Source organism: Scyliorhinus torazame, chromosome 25 (assembly GCF_047496885.1).
Source record: "Scyliorhinus torazame isolate Kashiwa2021f chromosome 25, sScyTor2.1, whole genome shotgun sequence".
NCBI classification, from domain to species: domain Eukaryota; kingdom Metazoa; phylum Chordata; class Chondrichthyes; order Carcharhiniformes; family Scyliorhinidae; genus Scyliorhinus; species Scyliorhinus torazame.
This window is the reverse complement of record NC_092731.1, coordinates 29880424-29907196: the sequence shown is the minus strand read 5'-3', so window position 1 is coordinate 29907196 and position 26773 is coordinate 29880424. Positions and strand designations below refer to the sequence as shown.

Here is a 26773-nt window from a genome sequence, read left to right as displayed (position 1 = left end):
CAGTGGTTAGCACTGCTGCCTCACAGCGGCAGTGACCCGGGTTCGATTTCGACCTCGGGTGACTGTCTGTGTGGATTTTGCACTTTCTCCCCGTGTCTGCGTGGACACTAAGGGACAACTTAGCATGGCCAATCCATCTAACATGCACATCTTTGGACATTAAGGCGCAATTTAGCCTGGCCAATCTCCCTAACCTACACACATCCCTGGATACTAAGGGGTAACTTAGTATGGCCAATCCACTTAACCTGCAGATCTTTGGACTTTGGGAGGAAACCAAGTCAGTGGACGTTTGAATGGCTCGCTGCAGTTTACAGCCCTCCCCTGTCATGCAGGCTGTAAACTCCTGCCCATAGATTTTGCTATAATTTATTAATAGGATGAATAAGAACAGATAGTTGTAGACCCAGTGACGATTACTGGATATAAATATTTGTCAAGACTGGGATCAAACTTCATATTGTCTGTTCTATCTCTGTTGGCTGATGGTGCAGTATTAAATAACCACACGCTCGATCAAATACAGCTCTATTCTTTATGTTAGCACAGAGTACCTCCATTCAGTCTATACCGCTACTGGTCCTGGAGACCTTCTGGTGCAGTGGGTAGTGTCCTTTCCTCTGAGCCAAAAGTTCCAGGTTCAGGTCCCACCATAGGTCTTGATTGCCAAGGAAGGGGGTGTTCATAATGCGGCCAAAAAGGTTGAGTATCAACCTGTAAAAGTCCTTGTAAAACACGGTAATAAAAGTGGGGGAGACTCCTGCTCAGCCATGCTTGATGTGGGGTGGTGCTCCTCAAACTTTATATCTCTTGCAACAGGCTACTGATCTGTTTCAAGAAACACTAGCTATGGAAACACTAGATGGAAGTCTGCCCTGTACACCACTAGGTACGGGAAGCAACTTAACTACTGGGCCATTTTAAACAACAATTTATTTCAATTTAATTCAGCTAAACAAAGTAAGTGTCAGCCATTTGCTGATTCATTGCCCAGGGTAATGCCTTGACAAAACAGGATCTCGCTGCCCGATTTAAAGTCCAAACAATGCTTGGCAATTTTCTGTCAGTCACCATCAACTGGTGCATTTTCCATGGCAACGCCTCTACCAATCAGAGTCCATTGCCAACCAATCAGCATTCTCTTCTCATGCAGTCTAAATTGTTATCTTCCCCTTCATATTGGTATTCTTGCAAAGTGCCCTGATAAAAACAAGACAAAAAACTTCAATGTGTCTCTCTTTTCAGCAATCCTCAAGTTCTATATTACCAAACGACTACTTAGAATGTCATCTAAACCCCTCAATCATATTCTGCTACAAAGAATTTTAGTATAAAGATGCTCCTCCCTTTGCACATCACCGCTTCGAACTTGAAAGCAGAATGATAAATGGTCACAATGACTGAATTGGACAATGCAAATTACTTTATGAGATTCCCATTACAAGGCCTCCAGCTTGAGTGAGGCCGTGGCCATAGGACCACAACATTGTAGCTCCACATTTTAAGGCTAATCGTAATTCTTCTTGAGTCTGATGTTTCAAATTCTCCCAATTAGAAACATTCTTTTTATTGAAAATCTGCCAATGTTGGATTAGACAAGCATTTGACGCGGCGTAGCATACAAGGCTGCAGACCAAGTGTTGGAAAATGGGATTATCTTTTCCCGTTGACAACGCAACCCCGCCTGCTGGTTTCCTAGAGGCGTGGGGTAGTTTCATGTGAAATCCCATTGACAAGGCGTTTGGAGGAGAGAATCGCACCTGCCGGTGAATGGCGCACTGCTGAGAAACACATAGAATCATAGCATTTACAGTGCAGAAGCAGGCCATTCGGCCCATCAAGTCTGCACCGGCTCTTGGAAAGAGCACCCTACCCAAGGTCAACACCGCCACCCTTTCCCCATAGCCCAGTAACCCAACCCAACACTAAAGGCAATTTTGGACACTAAGGGCAATTTATCATGGCCAATCCACCTAACCTGCACATCTTTGGACTGTGGGAGGAAACCGGAGCACCCAGAGGAAACCCACGCACACACGGGGAGGATGTGCAGACTCCGCACAGACAGTGACCCAAGCCGGAATCGAACATGTGACCCTGGAGCTGTGAAGCAATTGTGCTATCCACAATGCTACCGTGCTAGGCTAGGAGCCTTTTCTTTCATAGGCATTATCGGCATGTTTATATTGAAGTTGAGAATTAATTATGGTAACACAACAGGCTCAGTGTTTTTTCAAGAGCGCTGTCCACAATAATGAGATCAACACTTAATCCCTGAACTTCAATGGTTAGAAACTCAGTGGAAGCTGTGCGGACAATGGGTTTAGGACTAGACTCGAGAATCTAACTGTTATCATTGCCACTCTAGCAACCTACACCTGTTACCTGTTGTAGAAAAATCGGGATGTCTTAGAGCTGTAGCTGTGGAACGCTTAGAGTGAACTCTTGCATGTAAACTGTATTGTGTCGCTTGTGGGAGCAACATCCTTTATGTCCGAGTCGCCTTGATCTTTCAAATAGAGGCCACAGGCACGATGAGCTGAATGGCCTCCTTTTGTGCTGTAAGATTCTATAATTAGGAAGTCCCCTTTGAAATTGTTCCATGTTTGTCGAGAAAATCTCTAAAATTTACTATGCAGTATCAATGTGGGTTTTTCATGAAGATGTTCCCTCTTTAAAACATACATATGAGCTAAGGAGGAACAGCAGAAGACTGAGCTTATACTTTAGCATGACAGCAAGTTCAGAAGGTCTTCTATATAGGGGCTGTTCAGCACAGGGCTAAATCGCTGGCTTTGAAAGCAGACCAAGGCAGGCCAGCAGCACGGTTCAATTCCTGTAACAGCCTCCCCGAACAGGTGCCGGAATGTGGCGACTAGGGACTTTTCACAGTAACTTCATTTGAAGCCTATTTGTGACAATAAGCGATTTTCTTTCATTTCATTTCATATATATCCAGCTTTCAGGGTGTCAAGGTCCAGAGGATTTTGATTATTTTAAATTTGTTCGCAGGATGTGGGCGTCGCTGGCTGTGCCAGCATTTATTGCCCATCCCTAGTTGCCCTTGAGAAGCTGGTAGTAAGTTGCCTTCTTGAACCGCTACAGTCCATGTGATGTAGGTACACCCACAGTGCTGTTAGGGAGGAAGTTCCATGATTTTGACCCAGTGACAGTGAAGGAACGGCCAATATATTTCCAAGTCATGGTGGAGAGTGGCTTGGAAGGGAATCTCCAGGTGGTGGGATTCCCAGGTATCTGTTGCCCTTGTCCTTCTAAGTGGTTGAGGTCACGTGTTTGGAACGTGCTGTTGAAGGAGCCTTGGGGAGTTGCTGCAGTGCATCTTGTAGATGGTACACACGGCTGTCACTGTGCATCGGTATTGGAGGGAGTGAATGTTGAAGGTGGGGAATGCGGTGCTAATCAAGCGGACTGCTTTGTGTTGGATGGTGTTGAGCTTCTTGAGTATTGTGTGAGCTGCACTCATCCAGGCAAATAGAGAATATTCCATCACACTCCTGATTTGGAGAAGGCGAACAGGCTTTTGGGGAATCAGGAGGTGAGTTACTCACCACAAGATTCCCAGCTTCTGACCTGCCCTTATACCAACAATATTTGTATGATTTGTCTAGTTCAGTTTCTGAAAAATAAGAACCACCAAGACGTTGATAGTGGGGGCATTCAGCGAAGGTAATGCCATTGAATGTCAAGGGAAGGTGGTTAGATTCTCTCTTGTTGGAGATGACCCTTGCCAAGCACAAGTGTGGCCAGGGTGTTAATTGCATATCTAAAAATAAAAGGCCTCAGATTAATTTTTTTAACATTTGTTCATGGGCATCACAGGCTAGGCCAGCATTTATTGCCCATCCCTAATTGCTCTTGAGAGTCAACGATGTTGCTGTGGCTCTGGAGTCACATGTAGGCCAGACCAAGTAATAATGACAGATTAACCTGAAGGAGGTTAGTGAACCAGATGGGTTTTTAATGACAATCGACAAGGATTTCACGGTCACCGTGAAAGTTTTAATTCCAGATTTTTATTGAATTCAACTTTCACCATCTGCAGTGGCGGGATTTGAACCTGTGTCCCCAGAGCATTACTCTGGGTCTCTGGTTTATTTGTCCAGCAACAATACCACTATACCACCACCTCCATCTCCCTGGAGTTATGCTTAAGGAGACCACAGTTCAACCAGTTACAGTGAAAGAGATTTGCTTCAATCTGCATTTCCTCGGAGGTGGTTAAGGCACTATTTAATGTCCATTCCAACTGTGACTTCTATCTGCCAGGTTTCTGGCAGCCCCTATTATCAGATCCCTCCTGCCTATACAGGGTATGAAAAATATTTATATCACTCTCTGAGAAATTTGCTATTCTCCTTTTGGACTGGAGCTCGGAGCCGTTCCTTCACCGTCCTCTCCCTGGGCTGCAGTCTGTGCAGTCTAACCTTAAATCCAGCAGCTGCTCCCATAGCGTGGAACAGCATATAAAATCACCATAGTCTCAGAGACTGCTCACCCCTTTTGGGAGAGAGAAAGCTAACTGGTGGTGATTTAACCTGAGAATCACCACAACAAGGGTCAAGGTTGAGTAAGGGAGCCTTCATGAATAACCTCAGTCGGTCCAAGAATTGAACCCACGCTGTTGGTGTCACTCCAGCCAGCATCACAAACCAGACGTTGAGCCAACTGAGCTAACCATCCTCCTGTGGAGCTGACTGCACTCCACATGACAAGTGATGTTGAAGGCGATCAACGTACTGTTTATTTATGACAGGAGGGCCTGATAGTGGGATTCTCTTTAACTGTTTCATGACCCCCTACTACCCCCCCTCAAAAAAACCTTTCTGCAATTTCTTTCTCCTTTTCTGTACATCCCTTCACTTTATGCGATTTTCGAAGACAGCAAGATGCCCTGTGATCATACGTGACAAGAAGGTTTATTTCCAGCACCTCCTGTTTCTACTTCAAGTGATCAGTTCTGGTTGTTTTACTTGGAGTAAACCATATTCAGAAAGACATTTTGAACTAGTTTGCGTTACCACATTCCTGAACTGAAAAGGACCTAAATGATTTGGGATTTAAATTTACGAGTGTAGTGACGGCAGGGGATATTGTGCTGATGGTTGACCACCTTTTTAACCATGGAATTGGAATTCTTTTATCATTTATATATGAAATTACTGAAAAAAAGGACAAGCTGTTGAAGTTTTTTTCTTGCACTCAACAGGTTCGCGTGCAAGAATACCAAAGGTAAAGGGAACAATTTATATTGCATGAGGTGAGACTTTTAAATGGTTGGCAAGTGGAAAAGTATGTACTTGATTTTTAAAAAAAAATCTATTGCCTTGTAGCTATTTTTCAATGTAGAAACAGAGATAATGTTGACAGTTGAACTCTCATAAAACCAATAGATGAGCCATCAACAAGTAACATGGACATACTTCGTTGTGTTAAACATCCATATCCAAATTCTGTTTCACATCATACTTCTGTACTGGATAGACCACAAAACCAGTATAACTTTATACAAGGCTTATCAGTCAATACAAAATTACAATGTACGACACATCTGTATTGTATAATCTGTCATGCTATTATAGGGCAATCCAGTAAACAGACCTCATATTTATTTGTGCACAAGCACCCTACAGCTAAAATAATTCAGATTCCTTCGTTAAAGAACTTTGGACTTTTTTCCTGTGACTACCCATGTGAATAAACTCACATTCTACAAGATTATAGAGCAACACATTTATGATCCAGTGTCCTATGCTATTGCTTTAGTCATATGGCAGTGTCACCCTACATCTACATCAAAGAATCATGGAATGGTTCAAGAAGGCAGCTCACCGCCACCTTCTGAAGGGCAACAAAGGATGGGCAATACATGCTAGCCTAGTCAACAATGACCACACAACGTAAAATGTATAAATGCAGAAGGAGGCCAATTGGCCCTTTATCTCTTTGCAAAAGCGGCTCAATTAGTCCTGATGAGTTAGACTGATGCTCCGTTACTTTCTGAATGATGTTCTCTCCAAGTAAAACAATGACAAAAGCCGAAAATAAAAATGCTGGAAACAGGGAGCAAGAATTCCCTCTTTTTCCCTGGCGGGAGTGAGCTATAGTATGCTGCCCTTCTCGAATACAGCTATCCAAGGACCAAAACCTCTGTAGGGGTTTCTATCTAGGCTGCATCCCAATATCCTGCAGTTCAATGAGTTGGCACATCAGCATTGAACACAAACAACACTTAATGATGCTTGGCCCATATGCACCAATTAATGAATACATTTCGGACTAAAATATTGGCTGGAAAGGTATTTTGTTATGGGTTAAAACATTTCCTTCTGAAAATAATCTGCATTACTTGCACATGTGGAAACGCCAGATGGTAATAAGTTATTAGTCTGATTTGGAACTTGTACAAAAAGGTCCCGCATCAAACTGCCTTTGGTACCTAATCTTTGTGGAACACATCAGAAGCATCCTAATGTGGTTTGGAATTTCCTGGTCTGAATCTTCGCTGTTATAACTTCCTGTACATCAATCACCCAGCCCTTGTCCTACTCAACTGGCTCCCTGTTACAGCACTCTCGTGCTCATTTTCAGATCTGTCTACATTCCTGCTCCACTCGATGGTGTCTCAAGTAGCTCCAGCTCACAACCTCTGTTCTTCCCGCCTCACTGTTCACGCCTTCCACTCCACCATTGGATGGGAACTTCCGGTCCTGCCTGCCCCTGGACTGGTAACTCCCGCCCGGGGTCAATGGGCCTTTCGCTGGCCCGTCAAATGATCCGTCCGCACGCGGCGATCCCTACGGCAGACAGGACCGGAAGACTTAGGCCAACATTCCTATCGCTGTCCCCTTCTCTCAGCTGGGCTTAAAACCACAATCAGGTGGCCACGATCTTGTTGAATGGGGAGAAGGTGCGAAGGGCCAAATGGTGGCACAGTGGTTAGCACTGCTCCATCAAAGCGCTGGAGACCTGGGCCTTCTGCACTTTGGGATTCTACCCCTGATCTTGTGTTCCTAACTCACACACACATACAGACACACACACAGACACACACACAGTGCATGTTTCCCTTTGGGGAATAGTGGGGGAAATGGTGGAAGGATCCTAAGCTAATATCAGCTTGTTGAATCACTTCATGAATGCTCCTTCCGTGGCCAGTGGGTCTTGACGTTGGCCTTGAACCCAGAGCTTCTGGCCCAGAGGTAGGGAAACTGTGCCACATTTCTCAAAAGTTCCAATGGAACAATTGTAAAAACGAAAGCAAAGGAGTTATTCTTAGGCAAATATTTATTGATCCAAAAAACGGATAATCGAATCATTATCACACGGGTCCTTGTTGCGCTTGAGTTTGCTACTGCACTTCCCTTCATTGCAACACTGACTAAGTGTCCAAAAACAGTGAACTATTGGCTGTAAAGCACTTTGTGAAATCCTGTGAATGGGATGGGATATATATAAATGCAATTTCCATGTTTCTTTCAAAATCTTCCAGAAAACATATCTTTGACCATACCTTCAATCTCCTCCCTTTATCCTCTTCAGCCACCCCCTTGTCCCCTTTGTTTATCACATTGGACGGAATTGAATACTCATCCAAGGAGAGAATATGCCTGTAGCCTAATGGGGAGTGGTCCCGCTGCCCTGTCACCCTACGTCCAACAGAGGGACCTGCCAACGACAAGGACCCCCACATGAAAACACCCCCAACCTCCTCCTGCCCTTTACACCAACCTTGCCCCTCCCCGCAAATCCCTCCAGAGCCTGCCTGACTGGCCCCGGCACACCCTCCCCACTTACCTGTGTCCCAGGCCTCCAGTGACGATCCTTCTCCTGGGACCCAACTGCAGTGCTGGCAGCAGCCACTGCTCCAGGTGGCACTGCTGGCACTGAAGACCTGTTGGTATCTGATTGTTCAGCAGCTCTCAGAGGTGGAGCATCCACTCTATAGGACCCGGGCAACCTGATGCTGGTCAGGTACTTGCCTGAATGGCTTTGGATTGCCTCGGGACTCCTGGAAATGGCCATGTCTAGGTTGCCACTGGCTCTCCAGATGGGTGGACAGGCCCAGTGCTGCGAGCATTAAATCCAGCCTATTATCTGAGGCATTCAAAATGAAAACCTTGAAAACAATAAGGAGGAATGTTGGCCGGGATTCTCCGATCTGAGTTGGCCCCGCCAGCAAGACTGTTCAGCCAAAACTCCAAGGGCTGGATTCTAAGTTTTTGGGACTAAGTCCCCACACCGTCGGGAAAATTGTGGTCTTTTACACCAGGAAAACTGTTGTCAAAAGGCCACAGAATCCACATTTTGCAGGGGGCTAGCAGACAGCTGTGCTAGACCTCGCAGGTCCAGCTGCCGATACAGCCCACCGAGCACTTTGGGGTCAGAGGCTGAGCACGCGCACAGTGGCGGCCTCTAGCGGCCACGCCGTGCTCCATGGCGGAATCAGCTCGCGGACCTGGACCGGCGAAATAGTGCCCTGCATCGGCCGCTCACGCGCCCCGGACCGCCTCACACATTGCCCCCCAGCCCCGAATGAAGCCCTCCCTTGCCCGCCAATCGGCCCTCCCCCGACTGTGGCGGCCCCGGACTGAGTCCAGCAGTCACCATGCGAGGATCCCGGACGGTGGGACCATGAGAGGTCCACGCCGTTTGGAATTCGGCCGGCCGGGGACGGAGCATCGCGGGGCGGGCCTCAGGCAATGGCCTGAGGCGGTGGATACACGGCGTGGCGTACTCCCTGAGTACGCCGATTTTCAGGGGTTGGAGAATTGAAGAACCAGTGGCGCTCCCGATTTTGTGCGCCAAAACAGATTCTCCGCTCCATCGCCGAATGCAATTTCGAGGCGTGGAGAATCCAGGCCCAAGTCACTACAGTGGGACTGGAGAATCCCGCCGGAGAATCCCGCCGGCGTGAACAGATGGAGAATTCCGACCGTTTTGTTGGGGATGCGCTGGGAGTGCATTGTGTCCAGAGAGGATCATGAAAGTACTCTACTTCGTTATGCCTTTGGAAAACGCAGGCAAATCAATCATCCTACTGCTCCCAACGCTATTATCAGTGCTGTTCCACAATACGTATACCAAATGTTTAAGAACATCCAATGCTCAGGAGAGCGCAGCGTAAAAAGGTTAATCAAAGTTAGTATGGTTACTGATTGTGAGTGCAAACATGATATCATGCATGACAGAATGTCGTGACCTTACTGGAATAACCCAAACCCTAGAACAGACATACAGCTGCTGTGGTATTCTGAATGTTTTCCAAACATTGGGTAACAGATATTAAAGAGCCAAAGGGAATAAACTAACTGTTTGACACATCTGATTTCTCACAGTTTCCATCAAAGTTCATTGGAGGTTCCGGTGGTCAATTCCTGTTGAAAAACAGCACAAGGTTTAATTTATTGTTTCATCCCTTTGCCCACTTCGTGTTTCCTGTTTTTTTTGAAAATAATCATGTTGCCTAATGTTTCCTTTCTGTTTTGGCTTCTCTTTTAAATCGTGGCCCGGGATTTGCAGCTGTAATCCTTGAACCTACGGCACAGAAACAGGCTGTTCAGCCCATCTGATCCATGCTGGTGATCATGCTCCACACAAGACTCTGCCCACCGCTCTATACCTGACCCAACCAGCACATCTTTCTATTGCTTTACAATGAACACAGACTCTCTGGTGTTTGGAAGACTGAGAGATGATCTCATTGGAACATTCAAAATTTGGATGTGGTTTGACCGGGTAGCTACTGAGAGATTGCTTCCCCTTACTGGGGAAATCCAGATCACGGGTTGGGGGAGGGAGGGGGTGCACGGTCACAGTCACAGGATGAGAGGGGATAATTTAGGACTGAGACGAGGAGAAATGTCTTCACGCAAAGAGTTGTGAATCTTTGAAATTCTCTATCCCAGAGGGTTGTGGGTCCTCCATTGTTGAATGTATTTAATTTGGGATGGATGGATTTATGATCTCTCAGGCAATCAAGGGATAGGGGGAGCAGTTGGAAGTGATGGGAAAGCTTTCAGAAGTCACCTTCCTTGCCATGAGAAACTGCCAGCAACCTCCAGTATCCACACGCACGTGGTTCAATGCAGAAATCTAGACGTTACTGTCAATGATTCCATGTTTGACCACAGGATACGCTGTTGAAGTCCCTACAGGCTACAATGCTTAGAAATCACTGAATTGACCAGAATCTTCCCTTTTAATAATAATGTATAATTGAAATAATACTGTTAAAACTCACTGTAACTTGGTTTTTAACAGATACCTATGTGGGATTTTCTGCACACCCGCTCCCCCCCCCCCCCCTCCCCATGGCGGTGATGGCCTGCCATTGGCCAATGGTGGGATCTTCCGGTCCCACTGCTGTCGACGAGGTTTCCCGTTGTTAGCACCCTCTGCTGGGGAAACAGAGGTCAGGCCTTTTTCCAGGATTGGAGGGGGGGAAGAATATCTGGTATTAGGTGTCGTTGCCCCTTTAATTAGCCTGGAGGCAGGTTTGCCGTCACATTAAGAATGGAGGGTGGGCTTTGAGGGCTTCCAGTTTGAAAGGAGAGTCAGCCTGAAATGGAAGGTAAGTAAGAGAGAGGCCACCTCAAACTTTCCAACTTTTAAAAATGTCAAGCTAAAAAATAGATTCAGCAGCTAGGCCGCCACTGCGTCGAGTTCAGCAAGCAGAGCCCCTCTCCTGGGCAGCTTGTGGCTGCTCCTGCACCCAGACTGGCGGAGAAGGCCTCGAGGCCTGCCTGGAGTACTGCACCAACACCCTCACCCTGGCAATCGTGCTCCACTGCCAGGAGGTCACCTCCAGCGGTCCAAACCGTCCCCGGATGACTGCCAGGACCTCAAGGCTGACTGGAAAATCCCTGACATCGTGCATTATTTGGCTTCAATTAGGCCCTAGATGAACCCAGCAGTTGTGGACAGGTAACCGTCCTGATCCCAAATCCCGCCTCCACACTAATCGCCACTGAGAGGCGAAATGGAGCTTCTGAACAGGCGTTCCAGGGGATGGGGCTATTGTCTATCTTCCACGCGCCTGCGATCCTGGACCAAAGGGCCTGCCCTTGGTGTCTATGGGTAAAGACAAGGTTGTCGCCCACAAATAAAGTATTTGTTGACCTTGTACTTTGCTTACCAGAACCTGGGAGATGTAGGACAATTTTTTTCAAAAAATTTTCACAAGACAAAACTGGACCCAGAGGTGATGATGCCAACTATGAACCTGGTCTGAGCTTCACAGTTTAGTTTTGGGTTCACATTGGGTCAAATTTGGACAATCCAGTGGCTGGGTTTAATCAATTATTTCAACCCTCGGGGGTAATTGGGCCATCTCAAACAAACTTTATTTATTTATTTTTGAAAAATTTAGAGTACCCAATTAGTTTTTTCCAATTAAGGGGCAATTTAGCGTGGCCAATCCGCCTACACTGCACATCTTTGAGCTTTGCGGGTGAAACCCACGCAGACACGGGGAGAATGTGCAAACTCCACACGGACAGTGACCCAGGGCCAGGGTTCGAACCCAGGTCCTCAGCGCTGCAGTCCCCGTGCTAACCACTGCGCCACCATGCCGAACAAAATTTATCTTTGCTGCTCCGAAGGCCAGGCTCCGTTTGCACATCATTCCTTCCGAACAAAACCAGGAGCCTAACCAAATACTCTGGTAGTGAATCATTCTAAACTTTAAGCATCTCTGAAAACTAGGCACTGTTATAATAACTCATCCATCCACTGATGGTATCTGAATCGCTCTGCGGGGTAGAAATGCTTCCAGTTGCTGTGTGGAGCCGTAAATATATTAGCGCAGGTTTCCTCACCATCTTCGAAATGAATATTCATAATTTCACCCATGTATTCCATAGAACCATAGAACCCCTACAGTGCACCGACCCTCTGACAGAGCACCATACCTAGGCCCACTACCTGCGCCCTGTTCTTGTAACCTTGTAACTACATCTAATCTGCACATCTTTGGACACTAAGGGGCAATTTAATAATAATCTTTATTATTATCACAAGTAGGCTTACATTAACACTTGAATTAAGTTACTGTGAAAAGCCCCGAGTGGCTACACTTTGGCGCCTGTTCGGGTACACAGAGGGAGAATTCAGAATGTCCAATTTACCTAAAATCACGTCCTTCAGGACTTGTGGGAGGAAACCCGAGCACCCGGAGGAAACCCACGCAGACACGAGGAGAACGTGCAGATTCCGCACAGACAGTGACCCAAGCCGGGAATCGAACCTGGGACCCTGGCGCTGTAAAGCAACAGCGCAAACTGCTGTGCTACCGCACGGCCATGCCGCCAATCCTGCACATCTTTGGACTGTGGGAGGAAACTGGAGCACCCAGAAGAAACCCACGCATACACGGGGAGAACGTGCAAACTCTACACAGACAGTCACCCAAGGCCGGAGTTGAATCCAGTTCCCTGGTGCTGTAGTCCTGCTGCCTTTCATGGTGTCATTGCGCATAGCATGAAGAGAATTTCTTACCCGTTTTTTTTACAGCTAATAGGTATGACTATGACGTGATGGACAAGACTCTTCTCTTTCAGACTGGATGAAATGCCATGCTGCAAAAATAGGTACATGTTCATCATTCCCTCTTCTTCTCTCGGGATCCGTTTATTCCTCAACCAGAGCCACTGGAAACGGAGGGTAGGATTTTCCGGTCCTTCCTGCCAGTGGAATCTTCCGATCCTGCCGACAGTGACCCCCCAACCCCCAATTGCTGGCAGTCATGTGACTGGCGGGCGACGCAAATGGCCATTGACTTCGGCCAGACCAGAAGATTTGGTAGCCTGGAAAATCCGAGCCAGATTACTTTGTCATTTATCGAGTTGATATTTGTGAGACCTAACTGCACCAATTAACTGCTGCCTTTCCCCACACCTTCACAGCTCCAGGGTCCCAGGTTCGATTCCCGGCTTGGGTCACTGTCTGTGCGGAGTCTGCACGTTCTCCCCGTGTCTGTGTGGGTTTCCTCCGGGTGCTCCGGTTTCCTCCCACAGTCCAAAGACGTACAGGTTAGGTGGATTGGCCGTGATAAATTGCTCTTAGTGTCCAAAATGGTTAGGAAGGGTTATTGTGGGGACAGGGTGGAAGAGAGAGCTTAAGTGGGTCGGTGCAGACTTGATGGGCTGAATGGCCTCCTTCTGCACTGTATGTTCTGTGTTCTATGTATCACAATAGTGATTACACCTCAGAATACTCCATTCGCTGTGAAGCAGTTGCCATGTCCTGAGATTGTGGAAGGTGCTATGTAAATGGAAGCTTTTCTTTAATGAATGAGAAGATGTGGGCAGTGTGTGCTCAGCTTTGCGCCGAAGGTTTTGTCTGTCCTCCCGTTGCCGAAGAGGAAAATGCACCACTGCATCTTTTTAAAAATGTCACTGCTCCTTCTCCAACATTCCCAATTTTCCATTACTGTTAAATCTGTCTGGATTCTGCCTCACTTTTGTGCTATCTATCTGGCAAAGCAAGGAGTGCATACTGTCATATGTTTAAAAGAAATGAGATAATGTGGCAAGGCATCTATCAAAAATGTTTTGCCAGAAAATGAAGTTCCATAGCTGGGAGCTGGCTGGTCCCTCCTTAGAGCCACAGAATGGCTACAAGATAGAAGGAGGCTATGCAAGAACAATTATCCCGGATCCACTCCCTGCCTTTCCCCCACAGCCCTGAATCTTTATTTGATCTCCTCGGACAATAATCTATTTCTTTTTGAAAACCACAGTTGAATCCGCCTCCACCACGCTCTCTCAGCTGGAGTTGCCAACTCCGGGATTGGCCTGGAGTCTCCAGGAACGACTAAGATCAATCTCCAGGACACTGCTGTGTGTGCGAGCCGGGAGAAAACTTGTCGGGACATTAAAAAAAAAGGGAGCTTTGAAGAACCGTTTCTTTGAACATTTCTCTCGACCAGATGTAAAATTATTGGGAATGGGAGGGCTAAAAGGCTGTTTGGCCGAGTCAGTTGGGTAAGGAGTCTTTCTGCTTTCCAACTGGCGAAGGAAGGCAAGGATGGATGTGTTGGCTCACTAATGGCTGGATGGAGGGGGGGGGGGGGTGTTGGTGGGGTGCGCAATCATGTGATGAAACCTCCAGGGATACATTCAATCGCAGCTGGCAACCCCAGTCTCAGGCAGTGCATCCTACATCCTACGCAGGTTTTCTTTTTACTCATGTTGTACCTATGCTTCTTTTGCCAATCGCATTAAGTCGGTGCCTTTTAATTCTTAATCCTCCTGCCAGTGGGAACGGTTTTCCCTTTCCACTCTGTCCAGACCCCTCATGATTTTAAAGACCTCTTAACCTTCGCCTAAATAAATCTTTTCACACTATTCCAAAGAGATTAAACATTAACAGAGCACCGGCGAAATCAACAAAGTCAATTATCGCATCATGTTACAGTTGCCTTGTTGCAAAAATCTGTAACACATGGCAAATTCTGCACAGCCAAACGTTAATGAATGTAAACAACGGGTACACACGCAGAGAAATCCTCTCCCTTTAATGTTGCGTTTGATTAATGGCAGTTTTCCTGGTGTTGGAGGTCCTCTGGGAACGGGAGGGCGCCTTTCGCTTTTGGAGTGGACAGATCACACACTTCACTTGCATTCCTCTTCACTTCGCGAAAATGAAATCTGAAAGACGAATGTATCAGGAACTCTGTCATATTTCATATTGATTTCAGAACTTGTTAACATTGGGTAATCGCCTTCAGATGTGGGCCTCATTCCTGCTGCCTTAGGATCATACATGTGAACATCGGCAAGGAACAGTGCTTATTTTCCTCTGTCTGATAAATTATCCTGGCTCTCTCTGATTCTGTGCAAATGCATTCTGAAGTCATAATAAAACATCTTCAGGGAGGATTGACCGGTACAAATTCTTGATTTGTTACTGGCTTGTAGGGAATGATTAGCTCCCCTGTAACATGTCTGCTGACGACATTGGTGATGTATGACCATGTAGTGGATTTTGGAAGTTAGTGGTCCAGGTAATGCGCCTTTCGGCATTACCAGCTCTGAACTTTGTCCTGTCTGTTTTATCTTCAGTTTTCAAGTAGTGAATCCCCAGTCGAGTTACTACATTTGTTGTTTGAATTATGCTTGTCTGTAATATGACAGTTATTGAATTAATTCTTCAAATTAATTTCAGAACAAAATTGTCTGCCTATGAGAAGTTCAAAGTTGCAGTATTGAAGTCAACAGCGGGGGTTTCCATCCCCGCCCACTATGGGATCGCCGCAGGCGGGACAGAAAAGTTGACGGACCAGCGAATGGTCTGTTAAATTTGGGTGGGGACTTCTGGTCAGGTGACAGATGGGACCAGAAGTAGGGGCTGGAAAGCACCGTGGGCTAAACAGCTGACTTGCAATGCAGAATAATGCCAGCAGCATTCAATTCCCGTACCGGCCTCCCCGAGCAGGTGCCGGAATGTGGTGACTAGGGGCTTTTCACAGTAACTTCATTGAAGCCCACTTGTGACAATAAGCGATTACTAAATTATTATTATTAAAATTCTCAGCCAGCGTCCTCCACAGGAAATGAAATAGACTCAGTTTTGACCAACTCGCCTGCGAATGGATTTCAGTCTGAAAGTTGTGAGCACATCATCTAGGCTAACCCTTTACTGCAGTATTGAGGGAGTGCAGCACTGTCAGAGGTGCCACCTTTCTGATGAAATGTTAAATCAAGGCCCCGTCTACTCCTACAGGTGGACACAACAGAATCCATTGCATTAATTCAAAGATGAGCAGGAGAGTTCAGCCCGGCAAACATTTATATTGGAAGGATGTGAACGCATTCGGAGAGAGAGCAGAAGAGGTTTAGAAGAATGGTTCCAGTGATGAGAAACTTCAGTGATGAGGAGAGTTTGGGGCTGTTGTCCTCGGAGAGAAGAAGGCCGAGAGGAGATTTGATCGAGATGTTCAAAATCACGAGGGGGCTGGACAGAGTAGACGGGGAGAAACTTCTTGCTCGTAGAAGTATTGAGAAAGAGAGGGGCACAGATTTAAAGTGATTTGTAAACGAAGAAAAAACTTTCTCACACAACACGTTTGCAATGCACGGCCTGGAAGTGTGATGGAGGCAGGTTCAATCGAGACATTCAAGAGGGCATTAGATGATTATTTGAATGGAAAAAATGTGCAGGGGTACAAGGGAAAAGGCAGGGGATGGGACTGAGTCACAATGCTCACTTGTGGAGCCAGAGCCGACACAATGGACCGAATGGCCTCCTTCTCCAGTGTAACAAATCTGCGTTTTTGTGATCCCTCAACCAGTTGCTAAATAGGGATGAACCGACAATGATCTCATTGCTGATTGATTTCCCTCCACTTTAAATCTGTCTTAGCTCTTTATTCTGTCTCTTCCTTAAATCGTGGATTATTTTCACATGCCTTTTCTCTCTCTCGTTAACTTTCACTTTTCTGACGTTGAAGGAAGAAATACTTTGGCAGACGATTGGGAGCTTAATGCCTCGTTCAAAGTTGGCACCTCTGCCAGTGCAGCACTCCCTCAGTATGGCAGATGGAGTTTCAAACTCAATGCTACCAAGCCTAGCAGTTGCTACAGATCATTTTATGACCACTTTATCTCAGTTTAGTCTCCACTTGATTCTAATGCAAACGGTCAGAGTTGTCAAACGTACTTTTTTTTTTGCTAAGTACCATTGTAAATCAGGCGATGCCGGCCTGGCCAGACTTCTCGACGCTGTTGATGGGAGGCGGGCCACCCTTGTCGCCCGAGGGGGTCGGAGAACCAGTAGCAGGGTCAGCAATGCCGCCTGGGAGGCAGAGGAGTGGCTGTCAGTGCGGACACCATGACCAGGAGGATTGGAGTCCAATGTCGGAAGAAGACCAACGACCTCCACTGAGCTGGAAGAGGGGGGAGGGGGAATGGGCGGGTGGATGTTTGAGCTGGGAAGTTATGTTGCAATTGTACAGGACGTTGGTGAGGCCGCACCTGGAGTATTGTGTTCAGTTTTGGTCGCCTTGCTACGGGAAAGATGTTATTAAACTGGAGAGAGTGCAGAAGAGATTCACAAGGATGTTGCCACGACTTCAAGGCACTGAGTTACAGGGAGAGATTGGGCATGCTAGGACTTTTTTCTTTGGAGCTTAGGAGACAGGGGTGATCTTATAGAGGTGAATAAGATCATGAGAGGCACGGATAGGGTGAATGCACTCAAACCTTTTCCTAGGGTTGGGGAATTGAGAACTAGCGAGCATAGCTTTAAGTTAAGATGGGAAAGAATTAATGGGAACCTGAGGAGCAACGTTTTTAGACAGAGGGCGGTACGTATGTGGAATCAGCTGCCGGTCAAAGTGGTTGAGGCAGTGACATTGACAACATTTAATAGGCATTTGGACAGATACATGGATAGGAAACATTTAGAGGGATATGGGTAAATGTAGGCAAATGGGGTGAGCTTAGATGGGGTTTTTGGTTGGCATGGACCGTTTGGCAGAAAGGATTCTATGATTCTAAGACAGAGCCACATCCCTCGAGAACTTGGGAGACAATGAGGGCCTCCATGGTCTTCCGGACATGTCTGACCCTTACCGTCACCTGTCCTCCATCCTTTGGCTCCTCCTCGGGCTCTTCCACCATCCCCTCCTGGTCCGCCTCCTCCACCACCTCACACGAGGGCGCATTGCCAGAGCGGTCCAGGCATTGGAACTGCATGTTTAGTAGTCCGACGCACCGCTCAATGTATCCCTTGTCCCCCAAGAGCCGACCCGTCATCCTGGGGTGATGCTTGAAGATACCAGGCACCTCCGAGTGCCCCAGTTTGCAGCTGCTATGCACGCTGGGTAGTGGGCACACACATGCATGATATGGAGGTGGTGGTCGCATACAACTGAACATTCAGGGAGTAAAACCCCTTCCTGTTAATAGAGGGCACTCTCTAATGCCCTGGTGTGTGCAGTGTCATCGCTGTTCATCCTGGCGATTGCGGCATATCCTGCAGCTCGGGCAACTTGGTGGACCTGGTCCAGCTCAAAGGTGATGAAGTCTGAAGTCTGATGCCTGGTCATACTGAGCATCCACCCAGATGCACCGGTGGGCTCTAGATTGTGAAATGCCACACAGTTCCCCACTCAAGACCTGGAATAAACCGATGGCAGAAACGTTGAGAACTGCGGTGACCTTCATAGCCACCGGGAGTAGGGTGTCCTCCTCCTCCATGGGGATCAACACCAGCAATCATTTTTGTACCTGTATGGAATTGGAGAAGGAGGTAGACCGACAATCTGTTAGAGCTTCCATCCCGGGACCCTCAAATCATCCAAGCCTCCCCCACCCTTTTGTGTCCCACCTACTCTCAGCGAGACTCTTGTGCTGGCAAACCTTTCTGTTTGCACTCACCTTCGGCCACTTCAGGGGCCTTTAGATCCCAGACATCTGCCAGAAACATTAGGGAGACCGTGCTCAGGTGCTCTCCCCTGATCCACACACTTACCCTTTGGTCACGAGAGGCTCCCCAGTGCTGAAGCTCTGCTCTTTAGTGTTTGATTATTGGCAGGTTCCTCTATGGCGCTGACACTCCTGGAGCTCAGGCACCCTGTTCAGGCATCAATGTTTGCTTGACAAACAGTCCACTAATCCTCCTGTGACACATGGCACATGTGCTATTGAGGAGGCACTTGAGAGTTGAGGAGCATGAAGTGCTATCACAGCTAACAAGGCTAATTCCTCATTTGAAATAGCCTTCAGCTGTGAAGCTAGAGGCTGCTCAAAGTCAAAGGGAGTGAAATTGACTTTCATGAGAAAAGCAGCAGGTCTCAGCCCTGGGGGAGTTTGGTGGGACAGACAGGCTGCAGCTGTGCTTGCCCTTGTTAGGGGTCTCCACAATATTTAAAGATGGCTTGAAGGCCTCATAGGCGCAACGCCCCTCACCCCTTGGCCCAGGAGCGACCCCCGACCTAGAAAACGTCAGCCCTCTGACCAAGCCCAACCCCTGAGGAGTTCCCCGCCCCCCATTCGCCCCCTCACCCCCCTCCCACTCGCCCCCTCACCCTCCCACCCCCCCACTCGCCCCCTCACCCCCTCAACCCCCCCACTCGCCCCCTCACCCCCCCACTCGCCCCTTACCCCCCCACTCGCCCCTTCACCCCCCCACTCGCACACTCACCCCCCCACTCACCCCCTCACCCCCCCACTCACCCCCTCACCCCCCCACTCACCCCCTCACCCCCCCACTCACCCTCTCACCCTCTCACCCCCCCACTCGCCCCCTCACCCCCCCACCTGCCCCCTCACCCCCCCACCTGCCCCCTCACCCCCCCACCCGCCCCCTCACCCCCCACTCGCCCCCCCCACCCACCCCCTCGCCCCCCCACTCGCCCCCTCGCCCCCCCACTCGCCCCATAACCCCCCCACTCGCCCCATAACCCCCCCACTCGCCTCCTCAACCCCCCTACTCGCCCCCTCACCCCCCCACTCATCCCCTCAACCCCCTCCCACTCACCCTCTCAACCCCACCCCGCCCCCTCAACCCCCCTCAACCCCCTCCCACTCACCCCCTCAACTCCACCCCGCCCCCTCAACCCCCCCCACTCGCCCCTCAACCACCCCCACTCGCCCCCTCAACCTCCCCTCAACCCCCACTTCAACCGCCCCCTCAACCGCCCCCCCCAACAACCCCCCTCAACTCACCCTCAACCTCAACCACCCCCCCAACGCCAACCCCCCCTCAACCCCCCCTCAACCCCGCTCAACCCCCCCCTCAACCCCCCCACCTCAACCCCCCTTAACCTCAACTCAACCTCAACCCTCCTCAACCCCCCTCAACCTCAACCCCAACCCCCCTCAACCTCAACCTCCCTCAACCTCAACCCTCCCTCAACCCCCCTCCAACTCCCCCCTCCAACCCTCCTTCAACCCCCAACCCCAACCCGCCCACCTCAACCCGCACCTCAACCCCCTCAACCTCAACCCCCCCTCAACCTCAACCTCCCCTCAACCTCAAACCCCCCTCAACCTCCCCTCAACCTCAACCCCCCTCAACTCAACCCCCCCTCAACCTCCCCTCAACCTCAACCTCCCCTCAACCTCAACCCCCCTCAACCTCAACTCCCCCTCAACCTCAACCCCCCTCAACCTCAACCCCCCTCAACCCCCCCTCAGGCCCCCTCAACCCCCCGCAACCCCCCCTTCAACCCCCCCAACCCCCCTCTCCTCAACACCCCCCTCTCAAAGCCCCCCCTCTCAACGCCCCGCCTCTCAATGCCCCCTCTCGACACCCCCCTCTTGACCCTCCCTCCTCGACCCTCCCTCCTCGACCCCCCCGATCCCCCTCAACCCCCACCTCAACCCCCCCGGTCAACCCCCCCCCGGTCAACCCCCCCCCTCAACCCCCCCGGTCAACCCCCCCCCTTCAACCCCCCCCTCAACCCCCCCCTTCAAACCCCCCCCCACCCCCCCCTCAACCCCCCCTTCAAACCCCCCCCTCACCCCCCCCTTCAAACCCCCCCCACCCCCCCCTTCAACCCCCCCCTTCCAAACCCCCCCCCTTCAAACCCCCCCCCCCAACCCCCCCCTTCCAAACCCCCCCCTTCCAAACCCCCCCCTTCCAAACCCCCCCCTTCAAACCCCCCCCCCAACCCCCCCCCTTCAAACCCCCCCCCCTTCAAACCCCCCCCCTTCAAACCCCCCCCTCCCAAACCCCCCCCCTTCAAACCCCCCCCAAACCCCCCCCCCCTTCAAACCCCCCCCCCCCAAACCCCCCCCCTTTCAAACCCCCCCCCACCCTTTCAAACCCCCCCCCTTCCCCTCCCCCCTTCTTCAAACCCCCCCCCCTTCCCCTCCTCCTTCTTCAAACCCCCCCCCTTCCCCTCCCCCCTTCTTCAAACCCCCCCCCTTCCCCTCCCCCCTTCTTCAAACCCCCCCCCCTTCCCCTCCCCCTTCTTCAAACCACCCCCCCCCCCCCCTCCCCCCTTCTTCAAACCCCCCCCCCCAAAGGCGAAGCATCTCCGGTGCCCTTGAGCTACATGGCAGGAAATGGAAATGGCTACTCACCTCTCACTTCCCCTCAGAAGCTATCGCGCCAGCTTCACGTTTTTGAAAAGGAGTATTGAACGAAGCCCATGTGACTTCCTGCTGGGGATTCGGGTAATTCCTGGGAGGCCGCTGCACTAGACTTCAATCGCGCTAATGAGATTGTAATTAATGCAAATGAGGGTTAATGATATTCTCATTTGGGCGAGATCCGGAACGCAGCATTGGGAGTGGGCCAAGGTGAATTGCAAACCGGTTTGCACCCGACACGAATCTCGATTGCGATCTTTACCCGGAGCACCCAGACCCGTGCCGGGCGCAACACGATGGTTATATCACACCACTTGTTTACATATTTACCTTCTGGCAAAGGGATTGGAACACAAGAATAAAGAGGTCTTGTTGGGGGTTGTATTTGGTAATACCTCATCTGGAATACTGTTTTGGTGCAGTTTTGGTTCGTTGGATCGGAGACGGTACAGTGAAGGTTCACTAAACTGGTCCCTGGGCGAGGGGGTTGTCCTATGATGAGAGGTTGAGTTAATTGGGATTACATTCTCTGGAGCTGTGAAGAATGAGAGGCAACCTCACTGAAACTCAGGATAATGGGTCCGATCACTTTGGACTGAGATAAGGAGAATCTCCTTCACTCAAAGGGCAGTGAATCTTTGGCATTGGTTACCCCAGAGGGGTGTGGGTGCTCCAACATTGAATGTATTTAAGTCTGGGATAGGCAGACTTTTGGTCCCTCGGGGAATCAAAGGTTTTGGGGAGCAGACAGGAAAATGGAGTTGAATCCCAAGATCAGCCCTGATCGTATCGAATGAGGGGACAGACTTGATGGGGTGAATGGTATACCATTGCTCCTATTTCTTGTGTTCTTCTGCTCTTATTCCCAAGGAAGATTTTATCTGATCCTTCTCTTCCAATTTCTTTGATGCTCTGCCGGCCTCCCTTTATGGCTAGAATCCATTATACTCACCCAATCGTTTTGATGAATTGGACAACCTTGTGATGATGGGTTGACTTACTTACATTTGAGATGATGCAGATTGGAACGAATGAGGTTCCCCGAAACTCGGTCGGGGCTTCAGTCTCTCCCGAACTTTCATTCCGCAACAAATAGGTCGCACATTCTTTGGACTGCAGGCTACATTTTTGGAAGGCGCACATTGATGACAAAGATGGCCGGTGTCACTGAGGACACGTCTTCCTCTTTGAACTACATCCAAGGAACAAAATGATCCATCTTATTATTTTTATCAGGTTGAAAGCACGGCTTCATTTTCGAGTCAGTTTTGCCGGTGGACTTGATGTTGCCTTTGGATAATTGATGATTTATGCATTTCCTTACCTTTCTTGTCTGCCTTCTTCAATAACCTTGCACCACTGTTACTCTTCCAGAAAAGAATGGTTTAAAAGCTGCATCAACCCTAATTAATTCCATTGCCAACTCCGAAGCACTGTCTGTTTTATGTACTTTGGTGTGTTTGAATTTTGCTTTCTGAAAAATGCACTCTTAGTGGAATCCTAGTTGGTGCACAAGGTCAGGAGGCACAATAAAGTGTTTTCCAACCTGACAGGAATTAGGTAACAATTTGTTTAATCTTTAGCAAGTTTGGACACACAGATACTCACAGGAGAGAGCACAGTGCTGGCTTATTTCAGGATATTCCTTTTAAATAATAGTCACTTAGATTCCTTTCCATTTCATGAGAACTCCCTACTAAATCACAATATTTTAAAATAATTCTGACTCTTTACAGTCAGAATTTTGTGTTGTTAATCGGAACGACACTGTTACTGATCCATGCTGGTTTATGCTCCGTAAGAGCCTCCACCTGCCTTACTTCATATCTTGACCCTATCTTGACCCTTCTGATCTATTAGATCTATTCTCCCCCTTATATACTTGTCTAGTTTTGCTTTAAATGTATTGATACAGTGGCAAGATGGTGCAGTGGTTAGCACTGCAGCCTATGGTGCTAAGGGCCCGGGTTCGATCCCAGCCCCGGTCACTGTCTGTATGGAGTTTGCACATTCTCCCCATATCTGCATGGGTTTCACCCCACAACCCAAAAAATGTGCAGGTTAGGTGGATTGGCCACGCTAAAATATCCCTTAATTGGAAAAAAATAATTGGGTAGTCTAAAGTGAAAAAGAAAGCAAAATGTATTGATACTATTCACCTGAACTATGAAATGACAATGCCTTGGCATTCAAAGCATTTTGATACATATATGAAAAGGGTCTAGTACAATTCCAACTTTTATTATGAGGGGCTAGAGAATATAAAAGCCGAGAGAAAAAGATAAGCCTATCTAAAACTTTAGTAAGACCCGTGTGTGGGAGGGGCTACATGCCATAGAAAGGATATGAGTGCGGAGAGGGAACAGTGTCGATTCATTGCGATGCTAACTTGGTGGTCTGAGGAATTGAAAATGCAAAGAAGAATGTAGAAATTCGGGCTGAGTTTCATTGACTACATGCTGCAGTGACAAATTGCACCAATCTTCAAATTGATGGAATGATAGTTATGGGGTCAAGAGTAAGGGACAAGACTGATCATGAGAAATTTGGAACATCGGGCAGGAGGAATGAATTGATATAGAGAGCTATGAAGCTGTAAAATTCACGTCCAAAATTAGTGGTTGAGGCAGAAACTACATCAACATTTAAGATTAGATTGTATGTATATATATTAGACTTGCCTGTATATTAGATTAGTTTGGATCAAGATGCCTGGTTTAAATTTCAAACAATGCTTGGCAGTTAACTGTCAGGCACCATCAACTGGTGCATGCTCCATGGCAACGCATCTGCCAATCAGAGTCTACTTGCCAACCAATCGGCACTCTGTCTTCTGATACAATGTAAAGTTGTAGAGCGGGGTTCTCCGCGAACCGGCGGGGCGGGCCACTCTTGCGACAAGGAGTGTGCCGTGAACCACTCCAGCGTCGGGCCGCCCCGAAGGTGGGGAATCCTCTGTACCTTCAGGGGCTAGGCCGGTGCCGAAGGGCTTGGCGCCATGCCAACTGGCGCTGAAGGGCCTCTGCCAGCCGGCGCGAGTTGGCGCTGTGCGCGGGAGCGCCAGCGTGTGCTGGCATCATCCCAGCGCAAACGCAGGGGGTTCTTCTCCGCACCGGCCATGGCAGAGGTTGACAGCGGCCAGTGCGGAGGGAAAGAGTGCCCCCATGGCACAGGCCCACCTGTGGATCGGTGGGCCCCGATCGCGGGCCAGGATGTGTTGGGTAGGCTGGGTCGATGTGGACTGCACTTGATGTAGTGTAGCGAGAGACAGACCTCCAACACTTGATGAGATGCAACATGATTTTATTTAACATCTAAACTATCCAGACTTACTAGCTACCACATGGTGTTTGCACTGGCCAGCTCACTAACTCTGACTGTCTCAGAGGCTGGGTCCCGAGAGAGCGGGAAAACTGGTGCCCTCTTGCTTTATAGTGGTTGTGTCCTATCTCGTGATCGGCTGCTCTGTTCTGTGTGCTTACTGGTCATCCTGTGTGTCAATCACTGCCTGTCTGCACTCCATTGTATACATAGATGTATATTATGACAGCCACCATGGGGGGACCCGCCGGGGCCTGATCCCCCCGCGCCCCCCCCCAAGGACTCTGCAGGCCGCCCATTGAGCCAGGTCCTGCTGGTAAGGACCTGTTGTGATTTACGTCGGCGGGACTGGCCGAAAACTGGTGGCCACTCGGCCCATCGCGGGCCGAAGAATCGCCGGGGGGGGGGGGGGGGGGGCCGCTGCCAGCAGCCGCCGACCGGCGCGCCACGATTCCTGCCCCCGCCAAAACCCCGGCGCTGGAGAATTCGGCAGCCAGCAGGGGCAGGATTCACACCGCCCCCCCGGCGATTCTCCGACCCGGCGGGGGTCGGAAAATCCCGCCGTTGTTCCCCTGACATTGGTATTCATGCGAGATGTCCTGATGAATGCAAGGTGAAATGCTTCAACAAAAAAAATCTCTGTTTTTCCACATCAAGATTAGATTGGTTTAATGGATGAAAGAGAAATGTTTGAAGATGCACGGGACCAGGATAGATAACTGATCAAACCTATTCGTTTTGTGAAGAGTAAAGGGTGACACTGACTGGTTGGGTCAGATGGGCATTCGATCTTCTATGTGTTTCTATCCATTGATGTGTGTTCAAAGAAGGTTTTATCTGGGGAGGCAGTGGCATGATGGTGTTGTCACTAAATTAGTAATCCCGAGACCTAGCGTAATGTTCTGGGGACCTGGGTTCAAATCCCACTCTGACAGATGGTGAAATTATGAATTCAATTTTAAAAATCTGGAATTAAAACTCTAAGTGATGACCATGTAATTGTTGTCGATTGTCATGAAACCTTCATCTGGTTCACTAATGTTCTTCAGGGAGCGAAGTCTTACCCGGTCTGGCCTACATGGGACTCCGTGCCCACAGCAATGTGGCTGACTCTCAGGTGACCTCTGAAATGGCCGAGTGAGACACTCAGTTCAAGGGTAATTAGTAGGGATTGGCAATAAATTCTGGGCCCAACCAGCAATGCCCACATCCCATCACCGAGTTAATAAAAATGTGATTTAACCCAACTTTAATGGATTTCAGATATTCCAATGATGTTCCTTTCTGATCGACAGGAAACCTTTCAATTTTTTAGTTGTTGCCTGCCTTGCATACATCAAAGTATCATGCATCTGGAGCCTTACTTTTCCTATCTGGTTCCAACCAGAGATTCATCTGCAATGACTTCTCTTCCTGAACTGTTTGTTCTGGGGTAAGCCCTTCAAGGATCTATCCATGGTCCCACCCCGCTCCGCCACAATTTCGCACCCACATTGCTGCCAACCTCCCCCTTGACAACATTATCAGAAAACGTTAAAGTAAAAGCAAAATACTGCGAATGCTGGAAATCAGAAATAAAAACAAAAAATGCTGAAAAAGCTCAGCAGACCTGTCAGCATCTGTGGAGAGAGAAAAAGAGACAGTGCTTCGGGTCGGTATGGTTCTTCCTCAGAGTCGCCGTGGATAATGCACCAGTGAATTGATAACTGACAGTTAACTGCCAAACTTTGTTTAAACTCAAACTAGGCAGGTTGACACTGATTGGTCAATGCAGTGACCTGAGAAATGAACCAGAGAATGGCTGCTGCCTATTTTATTTAGTTGAAAAAGACGCAATGTGTGTAGATGTTCTTCCTGTTTGCAAAGGGCAGGGCCATGTTTATTAATGTGTGTAACTTATAGCATGTACTTGTGAGCTGCACTGCAAACCCGACTGATGATCTTAAGTGACTGCTACTCCTGCACCCAGGAGGGCAGGGCGGGTCTCTAGATCTGCTGAACACCCCTGTACCTGCCCCACCAATCTGCCTCTGGGCACCTCAACCGGCTCTGCCGCCTTCAGAAACCTGTGGGCTGACTGAGAAATCCCAGTCAGCCTCCTCTAAATGGCCTCATGTGGGCCTCAAAAGCTTGATTGCTTACCCGTCATGTGCAAGTAGTAGCCCAGCTGTCTCTCAATCCGACCTCACAAAAATAGTCCAGAGGCGGGGTAGAGTCGCGAAGTGGGCGCTGGCTGGGCGGGCTATTTTTTAGCTCCTGCCGCAAATACTCCAAGCCCTGCTGGGGTCGGGGGTGGGGGGGGGGGGGGGGGGGGGGGGGGGGGGGGGGGGGGGGCGGTAGCAATAAGCCAGCCCCAAGTGCCCGAAATGGTACTGGAACCCAGGCCCATT

At 49.0% G+C, this 26773-nt stretch overlaps 1 long non-coding RNA gene across 2 annotated transcripts; it reads right to left on the bottom strand.

The window, feature by feature from the left end:
- Positions 1 to 915: 915 nt before the first annotated feature.
- On the bottom strand, positions 916 to 22579 carry LOC140402534 (uncharacterized). Of its 2 annotated transcripts, XR_011938161.1 has the most exons (5): positions 22387 to 22579; positions 22068 to 22254; positions 14517 to 14669; positions 9331 to 9395; positions 916 to 1200 (listed from the first exon to the last, which is right to left on the bottom strand). It is a non-coding gene; the product is annotated as an uncharacterized lncRNA (long non-coding RNA). The 2 variants fall into 2 exon arrangements; XR_011938160.1 differs by lacking the exon at positions 14517 to 14669.
- Positions 22580 to 26773: the final 4194 nt, after the last annotated feature.